This window comes from Somniosus microcephalus, unplaced genomic scaffold (genome assembly GCF_052327205.1).
Source record: "Somniosus microcephalus isolate GS21.2 unplaced genomic scaffold, FLI_Smic_1.0 unresolved_chr3, whole genome shotgun sequence".
Lineage (NCBI taxonomy): Eukaryota > Metazoa > Chordata > Chondrichthyes > Squaliformes > Somniosidae > Somniosus > Somniosus microcephalus.
In genome coordinates, this window is record NW_028225181.1 from 59,149,531 (window position 1) to 59,162,206 (window position 12,676).

Genomic DNA, 12,676 nt, shown 5'->3' on the forward strand with positions numbered 1-12,676 from the left:
TTTACCTTCTGATGGGATTTCTAATCCGGAAACCGTTGAAAATCGGGATATGGATAGCCTTCCTGCTGAAGATACTTCTGTGCCTTCTGGTGTGGGAGGGCAAGGAATTTCACCAAGGTTAAGAAGGTCGACACGAACAAGATATCCGGTCGACCGATTGAAAATGGACTTTTAAATTGATAGTAATGTTTTAAAATTGTTGAAATATTATATTATATTGTTTTAGTTGAGAGATACTTAATACTTATGTGCAATGTTATTATTTGTTGTTGTTCACTTAGTATTGTGTCATGTAAACAGTTTTACTCTTGTTGTGCATAGTTTTAGTTGTAAATAATTAATTATAAATTGTAAAGGTTATTTAGGTTGGAGTATATTTTAAAAGGAGGGGTGAATGTGGTGATTATTCCTTGTTTAGTAAAAGTATTGCGATTGGTTGTTTGTTAACTGCCTTGGGATATATGTTGTAATCTCATTGGTAGTTGATGCCACATGATGTGTGGTGGCCATCTTAAATTCCGTTCTTTTCCAGCTTTGGTTGGGACTGGATGTGGAAAGATGTGCTGCAGATTTTAAAGTTAATAAAGCCTAGCTTTGGAAGGCAAATCTATTCTTTATTTCAGTCCCCAACTACTCCGACAACTTTTCCGCTCTCTGCTGAGGCCCACGCCGCCTTCAAAAGCATTAAGCGGGATATTGAGCGGGCCACGCTACAGGCAGTGGACGAGAACACTCCCTTTCAAGTGGAAAGTGATGCGTCTGACTTTGCCTTGGCGGCCACCCTCAACCAGGCGGGGCAGCCCGTAGCTTTCTTCTCGAGGACCCTCCAAGGGCCCGAGATCAGACACTCCTCCGTGGAAAAGGAGGCCCAAGCCATCGTGGAGGCAGTGCGCCACTGGCGCCACTACCTAGCCGGCAAACGCTTCACCCTACTTACCGACCAGCGGTCGGTAGCGTTTATGTTCAATAATAAACAGAGGGGGAAGATTAAAATGATAAGATTCTTAGGTGGCGGATCGAGCTCTCCACCTTCGATTATGACATCATTTACCGGCCAGGGGCCCTTAACGAATCCCCCGACGCCCTCTCATGAGGGATGTGTGCCAGCGCCACCGGGGATCGGCTACAGACCCTCCACAATGACCTCTGCCACCCAGGGGTCACGCGGCTGTTCCACTTCATAAAGTCCCGTAACTTACCCTACTCGATTGAGGAAGTTCGGTCTCTGACCAGGAACTGCTGCACTTGCGCTGAGTGCAAGCCTCGGTTCTACCGCCCAGATACAGCCCACTTAATCAAAGCTACACGGCCCTTTGAGCGGCTCAGCTTAGATTTCAAGGGCCCCCTCCCGTCCGCCGACCACAATGTTTACTTCCTGAACATTGTGGACGAATACTCCCGTTTCCCATTCGCCTTCCCCTGCCCAGACATGACCAGCGCCACGGTCATTAAATGCCTCAACAGCCTGTTCTGCCTGTTCAGTATGCCGAGCTACATCCATACGGATAGGGGGGCGTCCTTCATGAGTGAAGAGCTACGCCAGTACATGCTGTCCAAGGGGATCGCCACGAGCCGTACCACCAGCTACAACCCCCGGGGTAACGGTCAAGTGGAGCGAGAGAACGGGACAGTATGGAAAGCAGTCACTCTAGATCTAAGGACCAAGGGCCTCCTTATCTCCCGCTGGCAGGAAGTCCTCCCAGATGTGCTCCATTCGATACGGTCGCTATTGTGTACTTACACTAATGCCACGCCTCATGAACGAATGTTTGTCTTTCCCCGGAAATCCACCTCAGGCGTATCCATGCCATCATGGCTCTCCACCCCAGGTCCGGTATTCGTGCGAAGGCATGTGAGGGGCCACAAGACGGACCCTCTTGTGGACTCAGTGCACCTACACCACGCCAACCCCCAATACGCGTATGTCCGGCACGCCGACGGAAGGGAGGACACCGTGTCCATAAAAGACGTCGCCCCAGCCGGCAACGACAACAACCACGACAACAGCAGCAACAACGATCACAGCAACTCTTACCCACCCACTACTCTTTCATCACCCCCGGAAGAACATCGACCAACGGTACCCCCACCAACTACCCCTTCAACAACCCTGGCGGCGCCCCCGGCAGAGACCCAGGAGGCCACCGGGGACACCCAGCCGACACCCGCGGCACCACAACAGCCACGTCGGTCACAGAGGACTATCAAACCCCCGAACAGACTATATCTATAGAAGGGGTGAATGTAATGAAATATGCCATTCATCACTCATCTGTATTCTCTGTGTGATTGTGCCTGTGACTGTGGTTTAGTTTCAGTTTCATTTCCCTTACCTCAGTTCTGTTTCCTCACCTTGTATTGTATTGTGTGTAGGGCTCCGCCCATACCTGGCCCCTATGTAAGCAGGCTCAGCGTGCCTCACATCTAGTACTGCAGACCTCTGGATGGAAGACACCTCTCCACTGTGTGTTACCTTCTAAGTTAATAAAAGCCTTGTTTTGTTCCGCTAACATTGAGTCTCGGATTTATTGAGGCACATTGCGTATGTTAACAGCCCAGAGTGCATGTATTGAATAGAACTGGATAGCGGAGTGTGTGCGTGTATTATATTGATAACAGGGACCCTGATCTCGTTCACAGTCTGTCTTTATTGCTGTTTCCCGGTATTGCTCAGTGATGCTTTAACTCCTCAGTTGCTCCCAGTTTACATGGGGTTATGCAGAGAGGGAGTGCAGGGCAAGCTGTGTGATATCATCATCCTCTAACCAGTGCCACAGCAGCTCAGCCAAATCGTTGGGTTGGAGGATGATCAGCAGATCCATCACCTTGGAGAACATCGCCGCATCGAAGAGAGGGAATAGTCTGGGTCGGAATACAAGTTCCGTCAGTCCAACAAAGGAGGAGAGGAGACGGAGGGGATTGAACTCACTGTCGCTGCTCAGAGAGCCCAGTCTCATTAACATCCAATGTGTGCCTGCAGTCAGGACAGGTACAGTACGGGTTAGATACAGAGTAAAGCTCCCTCTACACTGTCCCATCAAACACTCCCAGGGCAGGTACAGCACGGGTTAGATACAGAGTAAAGCTCCCTCTACACTGTCCCATCAAACACTCCCAGGGCAGGTACAGCACGGGTTAGATACAGAGTAAAGCTCCCTCTACACTGTCCCATCAAACACTCCCAGGGCAGGTACAGCACGGGTTAGATACAGAGTAAAGCTCCCTCTACACTGTCCCATCAAACACTCCCAGGGCAGGTACAGCACGGGTTAGATACAGAGTAAATCTCCCTCTACACTGTCCCCATCAAACACTCCCAGGGCAGGTACAGCACGGGTTAGATACAGAGTAAAGCTTCTGCTACACTATCCCATCAAACACTCCCAGGGCAGGTACAGCACAGGTTAGATACAGAGTAAAGCTCCCTCTACACTGTCCCATCAAACACTCCCAGGGCAGGTACAGCACGGGTTAGATACAGAGTAAATCTCCCTCTACACTGTCCCCATCAAACACTCCTAGGGCAGGTACAGCACGGGTTAGATACAGAGTAAAGCTCCCTCTACACTGTCCCATCAAACACTCGCAGGGCAGGTACTGCACGGGTTAGATACAGAGTAAAACTCCCTCGACACTGTCCCATCAAACACTCCCAGGGCAGGTACAGCACGGGGTAAGATACAGAGTAAAGCTCCCTCTACACTGTCCCATCAAACACTTCCAGGGCAGGTACAGCACGGGGTTAGATACAGAGTAAAGCTTCATCTACACTGCCCCATCAAACACTCCCAGGGCAGGTACAGCTCGGGTTAGATAGAGTAAAGCTCCCTCTACACTGTCCCATCAAACACTCCCAGGGCAGGTACAGCATGGGTTAGATACAGAATAAAGCTCTCTCTGCACTGTCCCCTCAAACACTCACAGGGCAGGTACAGCACGGGTTAGATACAGAGTAAAGCTCCCTCTGGTGTCCCATCAAACACTCACAAGCAGGTACTTCATGGGATAGATACAGAGTAAAGCTCCCTCTACACTGTCCCATCAAACACTCCCAGGGCAGGTACAGCACGGGTTAGATACAGAGTAAAGCTCCCCCTACACTGTTCCATCAAACACTCCCAGGGCAGGTACAGCACGGGGTTAGGTACAGAGTAAAGCTCCCTGTACACTGTCCCATCAAGCACTCCCAGGGCAGGTACAGCACTGGTTAGATACAGAGTAAAGCAACCTCTATACCGTACCATCAAACACTCCCAGGGCAGGTACAGCACGGGTTAGATGCAGGGTAATGCTCCCTCTACACTGTCCCATCAAACACTCCCAGGGCAGGTAGAGCACGGGTTAGATACAGAGTAAAGCTCCCCCTACACTTTCCCATCAAACACTCCCAGGGCAGGTACAGTACGGGTTAGATACAGAGTAAAGCTCCCTTTACACTGTCCCATCAAATATTCCCGGGGCAGGTACAGCATGGGTTGGATACAGAGTAAAGCTCCCTCTACACTGTCCCATCAAACACTCCCAGGGTAGGTACAGCACGGGTTAGATACAGAGTAAATCTCCCTCTACACTGTCCCATCAAACACTCCCAGGGCAGGTACAGCACGGGTTAGATACAGAGTAAAACACCCCCTACACTGTCCCATCAAACACTCCCAGGGCAGGTACAGCACAGGTTAGGTACAGAGTAAAGCTCCCTCTACACTGTCCCATCAAACACTCCCAGGGCAGGTACAGCACGGTTTAGATACAGAGTAAAGCTCCCTCTACACTGTCCCATCAAACACTCCCAGGGCAGGTACAGCACGGGTTAGATACAGAGTAAAGCTCCCTCTACACTGTCCCATCAAACACTCCCAGAGCAGGTGCAGCACGGGTTGGATACAGAGTAAAGCTCCCACTACACTGTCCCCATCAAACACTCCCAGGGCAGGTACAGCATGGGTTAGATACAGAGTAATGCTCCATCTACACTCTCCCATCAAACACTCCCAGTGCAAGTACAGCACGGGTTAGATACAGAGTAATGCTCCCTCTACACTGTTCCATCAAACACTCCCAGGGCAGGTACTGCACGGGTTAGATACAGAGTAAAGCTCCCCCTACACTGTCCCATCAAACACTCCCAGGGCAGGTACAGCACGGGGTTAGATACAGAGTAAAACTCCCTCTCCACTGTCCCATCAAACACTCTCAGGGCAGGTACAGCACAGGTTAGATACAGAGTAAAGCAAACTCTATACTGTCCCTTCAAACACTCCCAGGGCAGGTGCAGCACGGGGTTAGATACAGAGTAAAGCTCCCTCTACACTGTCCCATCAAACACTCCCAGGGCAGCTCCAGCACAGGTAAGATACAGAGTAAAGCTCCCCCTACACTGTCCCACCAAACACTCCCAGGGCAGGTACAGCACGGGTTAGATACAGAGTAAATCTCCCTCTACACTGTCCTCATCAAACACTCCCAGGGCAGGTACAGCACGGGTTAGATTCAGAGTAAAGCTTCCGCTACACTATCCCATCAAACACTCCCAGGGCAGGTTCAGCACAGGTTAGATGCAGAGTAAAGCTCCCTCTACACTGTCCCATCAAACACTCCCAGGGTAGGTACAGCACGGGTTAGATACAGAGTAAAGCTTCCTCTACACTATCCCATCAAACACTCCCAGGGCAGGTACAGCACGGGTTAGATACAGAGTAAAGCTCCTTCTACACTGTCCCATCAAACACTCCCAGGGCAGGTACAGCACAGGTTATATACAGAGTAAAGCTACCTCTACACTGTCCCATCAAACACTCCCAGGGCAGGAACAGCACGGGTTAGATACAGAGTAAAGCTCCCTCTACACTGTCCCATCAAACACTCCCAGGGCAGGTATAGCACGGGGTTAGATACAGAGTAAAGCACCCTCTACACTGTCCACATCAAACACTCCCAGGGCAGGTACAGCACGGGGTTAGATACAGAGTAAAGCTCCCTCTACACTGTCCCCATCAAACACTCCCAGGGCAGGTACAGCACGGGGTTAGATACAGAGTAAAGCTCCCTCTACACTGTCCCCATCAAACACTCCCAGGGCAGGTACAGCACGGGGTTAGATACAGAGTAAAGCTCCCTCTACACTGTCCCATCAAACACTTCCAGGGCAGGTACAGCACGGGGTTAGATACAGAGTAAAGCTTCCTCTACACTGTCCCATCAAACACTCCCAGGGCAGGTACAGCACGGGTTAGATAGAGTAAAGCTCCCTCTACACTATCCCCTCAAACACTCCCAGGGCAGGTACAGCATGGGTTAGATACAGAATAAAGCTCTCTCTGCACTGTCCCCTCAAACACTCACAGGGCAGGTACAGCACGGGTTAGATACAGAGTAAAGCTCCCTCTAGTGTCCCATCAAACACTCACAAGCAGGTACATCATGGGATAGATACAGAGTAAAGCTCCCTCTAAACTCTCCCATCAAACACTCCCAGGGCAGGAACAGCACGGGTTAGATACAGAGTTAAGCTCCCTCTACACTCCCATCAAACACTCCTAGGGCAGGTACAGCACGGGGTTAGATACAGAGTAAAGCTCCCTCTACACTGTCCCATCAAACACTCCCAGGGCAGGTACAGCACGGGGTTAGATACAGAGAAAAGCTCCCTCTACACTGTCCCTATCAAACACTCCCAGGGCAGGTACAGCACGGGGTTAGATACAGAGTAAAGCTCCCTCTACACTGTCCCCATCAAACACTCGCAGGGCAGGTACAGCACGGGTTAGATACAGAGTAAAGCTCCCTCTACACTGTCCCATCAAAGACTCCCATGGTCGGTACAGCACGAGGTTAGATACAGAGTAAAGCTCCCTCTACACTGTCCCATCAAACACTCCCAGGGCAGGTACAGCACGGGTTAGATACAGAGTAAAGCAACCTCTATACTGTCCCATCAAACACTCCCAGGGCAGGTACAGCACGGGTTAGATACAGAGTAAAGCTCCCTCTACACTGTCCCATCAAACACTCCCAGGGCAGGTACAGCACAGGTAAGACACAGAGTAAAGCAACCTCTACACTGGCCCATCAAACACTCCCAGGGCAGGTACAGTACGGGTTAGATACAGAGTAAAGCTCCCTCTACACTGTGCCATCAAACATTCCCGGGGCAGGTACAGCATGGGTTGGATACAGAGTAAAGCTCCCTCTACACTGTCCCATCAAACACTCCCAGGGTAGGTACAGCACGGGTTAGATACAAATAAAGCACCCTCTACAGTGTCCCATCAAACACTCCCAGGGCAGGTACAGTCCCAGGGCAGGTACAGCACCGGTTAGATACAGAGTAATGCTCCCTCTACACTGTCCCATCAAACACTCCCAGGGCAGGTACAGCATGCGTTAGATACAGAGTAAAGCTCCCCCTACACTGTCCCATCAAACACTCCCAGGGCAGGTACAGCACGGGGTTAGATACAGAGTAAAGCTCCCTCTACACTGTCCCATCAAACACTCCCAGGGCAGGTACAGCATGGGTTAGATACAGAGTAAAGCTCCCTCTACACTGTCCCATCAAACACTCCCAGGGCAGGTACAGCACGGGGTTAGATACAGAGTAATGCTCCCTCTACACTGTCCCATCAAACACTCCCAGGGCAGGTACAGCACGCGTTAGATACAGAGTAAAGCTCCCTCTACACTGTCCCATCAAACACTCCCAGGGCAGGTACAGCAAAGGTTAGATACAGAGTAAAGCATACTCGATACTGTCCCATCAAACACTCCCAGGGCAGGTAAAGCGCGGGTTAGATACAGTGTAAAGCTCCCTCTACACTGTCCCATCAAACAATCCCGGGGCAGGTACAGCATGGGTTAGATACAGAGTAAAGCTCCCTCTACACTGTCCCATCAAACACTCCCAGGGCAGGTACAGCACGCTTTAGATACAGAGTGAAGCTCCCTCTACACTTTCCCATCAAACATTCCTGGGGCAGGTACAGCATGGGTTAGATACAGGGTAAATCTCCCTCTACACTGTCCCATCAAACACTCCCCGGGTAGGTACAGCACGGTTTAGATACAGAGTAAAGCTCCCTCTACACTGTCCCATCAAACACTCCCAGGGCAGGTACAGCACGGGTTAGATACAGAGTAAAGCTCCCTCTATACTGTCCCATCAAACACTCCCAGGGCAGCTACAGCACGGGTTAGATACAGAGTAAAGCTCCCTCTACACTGTCCCATCAAACACTCCCAGGGCATGTACAGCACGTGTTAGATACGGAGTAAATCTCCCTCTCCACTGTCCCATCAAATCCTCCCAGGGCAGGCACAGCACGGGTTAGATGCAGAGTAAAGCTCCCTCTACACTGTCCCATCAAACACTCCCAGGGCAGGTACATCATGGGATAGATACAGAGTAAAGGTCCCTCTACACTGTCCAATCAAACACTCCCAGGGCAGGTACAGCACGGGTTAGATACAGAGTAATGCTCCCTCTACACTGTCACATCCAACACTCCCAGGGCAGGTACAGCATGGGTTAGATACAGAGTAAAGCTCCCTCCACACTGTCCCATCAAACACTCCCAGGGCAGGTACAGCACGGGCTTAGGTACAGAATAAAGATCCCTGTACACTGTCCCATCAAACACTCCCAGGGCAGGTACAGCACAGGTTAGATACAGAGCAAAGCAACCTCTATACCGTACCATCAAACACTCCCAGGGCAGGTACAGCACGGGTTAGATGCAGGGTAATGCTCCCTCTACACTGTCCCATCAAACACTCCCAGGGCAGGTACAGCACGGGTTAGATACAGAGTAAAGCTCCCCCTACACTGTCCCATCAAACACTCCCAGTGCAAGTACATCACGGGTTAGATACAGAGTAATGCTCCCTCTACACTGTCCCATCAAACACTCCCAGGGCAGGTACAGCACGGGTTAGATACAGAATAAAGCTCCCCCTACACGGTCCCTTCAAACACTCCCAGGGCAGGTACAGCACGGGTTAGATACAGAGTAAAGCTCCCCCGACACTGTCCCATCAAACACTCCCAGGGCAGGTACAGCACGGGGTTAGGTACAGAGTAAAGCTCCCTGTACACTGTCCCATCAAGCACTCCCAGGGCAGGTACAGCACAGGTTAGATACAGAGTAAAGCAACCTCTATACCGTACCATCAAACACTCCCAGGGCAGGTACAGCACGGGTTAGATGCAGAGTAAAGCTCCCCCTAAACTTTCCCATCAAACACTCCCAGGGCAGGTACAGCACGGGTAAGATACAGAGTAAAGCTCCCCCTACACTTTCCCATCAAACACTCCCAGGGCAGGTACAGTACGGGTTAGATACAGAGTAAAGCTCCCTTTACACTGTCCCATCAAATATTCCCAGGGCAGGTACAGCATGGATTGGATACAGAGTAAAGCTCCCTCTACACTGTCCCATCAAACACTCCCAGGGTAGGTACAGCACGGGTTAGATACAGAGTAAAGCTCCCGCTATACTGTCCCTTCAAACACTCCCAGGTCAGCTACAGCATGGGCTAGATACAGAGTAAATCTCCCTCTACACTGTCCCATCAAACACTCCCAGGGCAGGTACAGCACGGGTTAGATACAGAGTAAAACACCCCCTACACTGTCCCATCAAACACTCCCAGGGCAGGTACAGCACAGGTTAGGTACAGAGTAAAGCTCCCTCTACACTGTCCCATCAAACACACCCAGGGCAGGTACAGCACGGGTTAGATACAGAGTAAAGCTCCCTCTACACTGTCCCATCAAACACTCCCAGGGCAGGTACAGCACGGGTTAGATACAGAGTAAAGCTCCCTCTACACTGTCCCATCAAACACTCCCAGAGCAGGTACAGCACGGGTTGGATACAGAGGAAAGCTCCCACTACACTGTCCCCATCAAAAACTCCCAGGGCAGGTACAGCATGGGTTAGATACAGAGTAATGCTCCATCTACACTCTCCCATCAAACACTCCCAGTGCAAGTACAGCACGGGTTAGATACAGAGTAATGCTCCCTCTACACTGTCCCATCAAACACTCCCAGGGCAGGTACTGCACGGGTTAGATACAGAGTAAAGCTCCCCCTACACTGTCCCATCAAACACTCCCAGGGCAGGTACAGCACGGGGTTAGATACAGAGTAAAACTTCCTCTCCACTGTCCCATCAAACACTCTCATTTCAGGTACAGCACAGGTTAGATACAGAGTAAAGCAACCTCTATACCGTACCATCAAACACTCCCAGGGCAGGTACAGCACGGGTTAGATGCAGAGTAAAGCTCCCCCTAAACTTTCCCATCAAACACTCCCAGGGCAGGTACAGCACGGGTAAGATACAGAGTAAAGCTCCCCCTACACTTTCCCATCAAACACTCCCAGGGCAGGTACAGTACGGGTTAGATACAGAGTAAAGCTCCCTTTACACTGTCCCATCAAATATTCCCAGGGCAGGTACAGCATGGATTGGATACAGAGTAAAGCTCCCTCTACACTGTCCCATCAAACACTCCCAGGGTAGGTACAGCACGGGTTAGATACAGAGTAAAGCTCCCGCTATACTGTCCCTTCAAACACTCCCAGGTCAGCTACAGCATGGGCTAGATACAGAGTAAATCTCCCTCTACACTGTCCCATCAAACACTCCCAGGGCAGGTACAGCACGGGTTAGATACAGAGTAAAACACCCCCTACACTGTCCCATCAAACACTCCCAGGGCAGGTACAGCACAGGTTAGGTACAGAGTAAAGCTCCCTCTACACTGTCCCATCAAACACACCCAGGGCAGGTACAGCACGGGTTAGATACAGAGTAAAGCTCCCTCTACACTGTCCCATCAAACACTCCCAGGGCAGGTACAGCACGGGTTAGATACAGAGTAAAGCTCCCTCTACACTGTCCCATCAAACACTCCCAGAGCAGGTACAGCACGGGTTGGATACAGAGGAAAGCTCCCACTACACTGTCCCCATCAAAAACTCCCAGGGCAGGTACAGCATGGGTTAGATACAGAGTAATGCTCCATCTACACTCTCCCATCAAACACTCCCAGTGCAAGTACAGCACGGGTTAGATACAGAGTAATGCTCCCTCTACACTGTCCCATCAAACACTCCCAGGGCAGGTACTGCACGGGTTAGATACAGAGTAAAGCTCCCCCTACACTGTCCCATCAAACACTCCCAGGGCAGGTACAGCACGGGGTTAGATACAGAGTAAAACTTCCTCTCCACTGTCCCATCAAACACTCTCATTTCAGGTACAGCACAGGTTAGATACAGAGTAAAGCAAACTCTATACTGTCGCTTCAAACACTCCCAGGGCAGCTACAGCACGGGGTTAGATACAGAGTAAAGCTCCCTCTACACTGTCCCATCAAACACTCCCAGGGCAGCTCCAGCACAGGTAAGATACAGAGTAAAGCTACCTCTACACTGTCCCCATCAAACACTCCCAGGGCAGGTACAGCACGGGGTTAGATACAGAGTAAAGCTCCCTCTACACTGTCCCCATCAAACACTCCCAGGGCAAGTACAGCACGGGGTTAGATACAGAGTAAAGCTCCCTCTACACTGTCCCCATCAAACACTCCCATGGCAGGTACAGCACGGGGTTAGATACAGAGTAAAGCTCCCTCTACACTGTCCCATCAAACACTTCCAGGGCAGGGACAGCACGGGGTTAGATACAGAGTAAAGCTTCCTCTACACTGTCCCATCAAACACTCCCAGGGCAGGTACAGCACGGGTTAGATCGAGTAAAGCTCCCTCTACACTATCCCCTCAAACACTCCCAGGGCAGGTACAGCATGGATTAGATACAGAATAAAGCTCTCTCTGCACTGTCCCCTCAAACACTCACAGGGCAGGTACAGCACAGGTTAGATACAGAGTAAAGCTCCCTCTCGTGTCCCATCAAACACTCACAAGCAGGTACATCATGGGATAGATACAGAGTAAAGCTCCCTCTACACTCTCCCATCAAACACTCCCAGGGCAGGAACAGCACGGGTTAGATACAGAGTAAAGCTCCCTCTACACTGTCCCATCAAACACTCCCAGGGCAGGTACAGCACGGGGTTAGATACAGAGTAAAGCTCCCTCTACACTGTCCCTATCAAACACTCCCAGGGCAGGTACAGCACGGGGTTTGATACAGAGTAAAGCTCCCTCTACACTGCCCCCATCAAACACTCGCAGAGCAGGTACTGCACGGGTTAGATACAGAGTAAAGCTCCCTCTACACTGTCCCATCAAACACTCCCAGGGCAGGTACAGCACGGGTTAGATACAGAGTAAAGCAACCTCTACACTGTCCCATCAAACACTCCCAGGGCAGGTACAGCACAGGTAAGATACAGAGTAAAGCAACCTCTACACTGGCCCATCAAACACTCCCAGGGCAGGTACAGTACGGGTTAGATACAGAGTAAAGCTCCCTCTACACTGTCCCATCAAACATTCCCGGGGCAGGTACAGCATCGGTTAGATACAGAGTAAAGCTCCCTCTACACTGTCCCATCAAACACTCCCAGGGTAGGTACAGCACGGGTTAGATACAGAGTAATGCTCCCTCTACACTGTCCCATCAAACACTCCCAGGGCAGGTACAGCACGCGTTAGATACAGAGTAAAGCTCCCCCTACACTGTCCCATCAAACACTCCCAGGG

The 12,676-nt window shown here is 50.9% G+C and overlaps 1 long non-coding RNA gene across 1 annotated transcript in view; it reads right to left on the minus strand.

The window, feature by feature from the left end:
- Window positions 1-2,630: 2,630 nt before the first annotated feature.
- LOC147091593 (uncharacterized) overlaps window positions 2,631-12,676 on the minus strand; it is a 43,602-nt gene continuing 33,556 nt past the window's right edge. The window contains exon 2 of the long non-coding RNA XR_015075150.1: window positions 2,631-2,974. This is a non-coding gene — a long non-coding RNA (uncharacterized LOC147091593). The remainder of the gene's footprint in view (window positions 2,975-12,676) is intronic.